We start from the raw sequence: 4,914 nt of genomic DNA, 5'->3' as shown, positions 1-4,914 counted from the left end.
ATTTTAAAAATATTAACTCTCCCAATCCATAAGCATAGATAACCTTTCCATTTATTTTTATCTTACTAATTGCTTTTATCAATGTCTCACAGTTTTCAATGGAGAGATCTTTTACTTTCTGGTTACCTTTTTTTTAATTATTTAATTTCTTTGATATGCTTATAAGTCACATGAGTTTCTTGACTTCTTTTTCAGTTAGGTAATTATTTGCACAATGACGTTACCAAATTTGTTCATTGGTTCTAACAGTTTCTTAAGTAGAATATTTGAGCTGTTTTTACATATCAGAGTTTGTCATCTGCAAAGAGAGATAACTTTACTTATTGCTTTATAATTTGGCTGCCTTCTATTTTTTTTCTCATCCGATGTTTATGTTCCCTATTTGATTTGTTTCTGTTTTAATTATTATTTCATTCATTGTGCTAATTTTGAATTTAGTTGTTTTTCCTTCTAGTTTCTTAGATACAATGAGATGTTGCTTGTTTGGTATATTTTTTTTTAATGTATGCATTTATTGCTATAATATTCCATCATAATGCTGCTTCACTGCACACCATAGGTTTAAGTATGTTGTTTCAACTATTATTTGTCTCAACATATTTAAGAATTTTTTTTTATCTTTCGTTTCATCAATTCATTATTTAGGAGCAATGTTTCAAAAATGTCATGTAGCCTGGGGGGTGGTGGCTCATGCCTGTAATCTCAGCCCTTTGGGAGGCCAAGGCAGGCAGATCATGAGGTCAGGAGATCGAGACCATGCTGGCTAACATGGAGAAACCCCGTCTCTACTAAAAATATGAAAAATTAACTGGGGGTGGTGGCGGGTGCCTATAGTGCCAGCTACTCGGGAGGCTGGGGCAGGAGTATGGCATGAACCTGGGAGGTGGAGCTTGTGGTGAGCCAAGATTGTGCCACTGCACTGCATCCTGGGCAACAGAGGGAGACTCTGTCTCAAAAAAAAAATAAAAATTCATTATTTGTGACTTTTTTTTTAAGATTTCTCCTCTTACTGATTTTTGGTTTGCTACTATGACTGTCTGAAAAAATATTAAGTATGTTTTTAGCCATCTTACTTTGTTAAGACTTGATTTATGGCCTAGAATATGGTCTATCTTAGAGAATCCTCCAGGCATGTTTCAGCGAAATATATATTCAGCTGCTACACGATGAAAAGTTCTGTATATGTCTGTTGGGTTCATTTAGTTAAAAGTACAATTCAAGTCTGACATTTTCTTATTAATTTTCTGTTAAGTTTATCTATTCCTTGTTTTAATTGAGGTGCTGAAATTTCCTACATTATTTTATTGCCATTTTTTCTTCATTTCTATTTATATTTGCTTTAAATATTTAGGGCCTCCAAGGTTGAGTGCAGATGTATATCTATAATTGTTACAACCTTTTGATGAATTCATTGCTTTATTATTAAACGATGACCTTCTTGGTCTTATGACAGCTTTTGAATTGAAATCTCTTTTATAGATAGGAGTATAGCCACTCCTAACTTTTTATTACCACTTGCATAGCAGTATCTTCTTCTATTCCTTCAGCCTATGTTTGTCCTTAAAGATTAAGTGGGTCTCATAGGTAATGTGTACTTGAATCCCATTTTTAAAATCTATTTGGTCACTCCACGTCTTTTAATTGCATAATTTAATTCATTTACATTCAAGATAATTATTGATAAGTAAGTTCTTACTACTGTTATCTTGTTAGTTGTTTCTGATTGAGTCATACATCATTTTTTCCTTTCTTCCTCCCATGTCTGCTTTTAAATGTTTAGCTTTTAATTATTTTCAGTAGTGATAAGCTTCGACTGCTTTGTTTTTATTGTTAGTGTTGCTGCTATAGTTTTGATGGTCATCAAAGGCTCAGAGAAAACATCTTAGTTAATAATCAACTAGCTTAAGCTGACAACTTTTGTCACATAAAAACTCTAGACATTTACCCTCTGTTCCAATTACATTTTTGACATCACAATTTATATCTTTTAATACTGTGTCTTCCTTAAAAGCCTATTGTTGACAAGTCTTTTGCCGAATGATTTCAAGCTCCTCCATTTTTTTGTTTATTTTCCCTTAGTGCTTTTAGAATTTTCTATATTTCTCAAACTTTTAGAGCTTGATTCTTTTTTTTTTTTTTTTTGGCAACACTTTTATTTTTCCTTACACAATAATGTGTTCCTGAGGCCTAATGTTCTCACATAACAGTAGAAAACAAAAATTTGTTGTCATCTCTTTAAAGAATTGAGAATTTCATACAAAAAACCTTACATAAATTAAAAGGATGAATACATTTACAGGTGTAAATGCAAACTGCTTCCTGCTCAAGGTAAGTGACAGCCCACGGAGTTCTGGCAGAAAACATCAGCTAAGAAAGGAAACTGGGTCCTATGGCTTGGACTTTCCAACTGTGACAGACAGGCAGGACAGAAGCAACTGGTTCAGGAGCCCTTGCCAGCCTCTAGAGACACCCCAGAACACTCAGTCCTGACACATTACTACTCTGCACAGATCAGAGACTACTGGCCACACAGACTCACCAAGCTACAGACTTGTCTTCCACAAGCACTTTCTTACCTCAGCAGTCATGAAGTGACCAAGCCACATGCACTAAAGTTTGAACTCAAATATATGTACGCAGTATTAAACAAATACCAAGGGGAACAATTAACTTGAATACAAGGTCAAAACTGGCAACAAGCTCTACAATCCAGTGCTGATACCAGATAAAAGCTTCAAGGACAATTTCTTTTCAAACACTTATTCCAGTTTCATGAGGCTAGCATGAGGTGTATGCATTTGCCAAGGGCAAATTTATACTTCTCTATTAACCCATGAAGTAAATGCTACACATCTGCTCAGTTCATTTAGAAGCATTTGTGGTGGACAATGGAGGGGCCTGACTCGTCATACTCCTGATTGCTAATACACATCTGCTGGAAGGTGGACAGTGAGGCCAGGATGGAGCCGCCAATCCACACTGAGTACTTGCACTCTGGGGGTGCAATGATCTTAATCTTCATGATGCTGGGAGCCAGGGCAGTGATCGCCTTCTGCATCCTGTCGGCAATGCCTGGGTACATGTTGGTGCCACCGGATAGTACCGTGTAGGTGTACAGGTCATTGCGGATGTTCACGTCACACTTCATAATGGAGATGAAGGTGGTCTAGTGGTTGCCGCAAGATTCCATACCCAGGAAGGAAGGCTGTAACAGTACCTCTGTACACCAGAACCGCTCATTGCCAATGGTGATGACCTGGCCAGCGAGCAGTTCGTAGCTCTTCTCCAGAGAAGAGGAGGATGTAGCAGTGGCCATCTCCTGCTTGAAGTCCAGGGAGACCTAGCACAGCTTCTCCTTGATGTCACACATGATTTCCCACTAGGCTGTGATGGTGAAGCTGTAGCCTCGCTCACTGAGGATCTTCATGAGTTACTCAATCAAGTCCCAACCAGCCAGCTCCAGAAGTAGGGTGGCATGGGGAAGGGAGTAGCCCTCCTAGATGGGCACCGTGTGGGTGACCCTGTCTCCAGAGTCCATGGCAATGCCAGTGCTGTGCCCAAAGGCACAGAGGGACAGCACATCCCTGATAGCCACATACATGGCTGGGGTGTTGAAGGTCTCAAACATAATCTGAGTAATCTTCTCTCTGTTGGCCTTGGGGTTCAGGGGTTTCTTGGTCAGCAGCACTGGCTGCTCCTCTGGGGCCCCATGGAGCTCATTGTAGAAATGGTGCCAGATCTTCTCCATGTTGTCCCAATTGGTGATGACGCCATTTTCGATGGGGTGCTCCAGGGTCAGGATGCTGTGCTTGCTGTGGGCTTCATTGCCCACATAGGCGTCTTTCTGGCCCATGTCCACCATCATGCCCTTGTGTCAGGGGTGCCCCACAATGGAGGGAAACTTGGCTCGGGGATCGTCGTCTCCATCAAAGCCAGCTTTGCACATGCCAGAGCCATTGTCAATGACCAGCACGGCTATCTCCATTTCTATTGCGATGGGCAGAGGAGTGGGATAGCAGAGTGGCAGAAGAGCAAGGTGAGTGAGCCGTCAGTGGTGACTGACAGTGAGTGTTTGATTCTTCTTTGTTGTGGGGTAGTATTATGGGATATTAATCTTTTTTGTAGTCTCTGATCTTTCTGAACCTATATATTTATATCTCTCAAATTTTTGAAAGTTGTCATTATTCATTTGAATATGCTGTATATACCTTCCTTTTGCTGAACCCTTTCATGAATATTGCTAAATATTAGATTTGCTTATTCAAGGGAATTTTGTATATCTGGTAAATGTTCTCCATTCTTTTTGATCGTTTTTCTGTTTTGTTCTTTGTTCATTTCTTAATAATCTATGTTAATTTTCTTTTCTTTTCTTTCTCTTTTACATTTTTTTTTTATACAAATTCTCTCTGTGTTGCCCAGGCTGGAGTTCAATGGCACAACGCTGACTCACTGCAACTTCTGCCTCCCAGGTTCGAGTGATTCTCCTCTCTTAGCCTCCTGAATAGGTGGGATTACAGGTGTGCACCACTATGCCCAGAGAATTTTTTGTATTCTTAGTAGTGATAGGGTTTCACCATGGTGTCCTGACTGGTCTTGAACTGCCACCCTCAACTGATCAATCAATCTCAGCCTCCAAAAATGCTGTGATTACAGGCCTGAGCCTGCACACCTGATCCTAATAGCTCATTTTAGAGCTCACTGATACTTTATTCTGTTTGAGCTCTTCTGCTGTTGAAAACCTTCTGAATTTTCCACTTCAACCAGTATATTTCTCTGTTATGGGACTCTTTATTTTTAGATAATTTCAGTCTATTTTTAAAAGTTTCTTTCAGAATTGTATCAGTTCCTTTTCTGTGTTGTTTTAGAGACCTGAGTTTCCTGGAAACTGATATTTTGAATTCTTGATCCAATAAC

General features: G+C 39.3%; 1 pseudogene; it reads right to left on the bottom strand.

Moving 5' to 3' along the window:
- Positions 1-2,866: 2,866 nt before the first annotated feature.
- LOC129053181 (actin, cytoplasmic 2-like) lies at positions 2,867-3,991 on the bottom strand (annotated as a pseudogene).
- Positions 3,992-4,914: the final 923 nt, after the last annotated feature.

Source organism: Pongo abelii, chromosome Y, assembly GCF_028885655.2.
Source record: "Pongo abelii isolate AG06213 chromosome Y, NHGRI_mPonAbe1-v2.0_pri, whole genome shotgun sequence".
In the NCBI taxonomy this organism is placed as follows: Eukaryota; Metazoa; Chordata; class Mammalia; order Primates; family Hominidae; genus Pongo; species Pongo abelii.
This window is presented reverse-complemented; position numbering and strand designations above follow the sequence as displayed.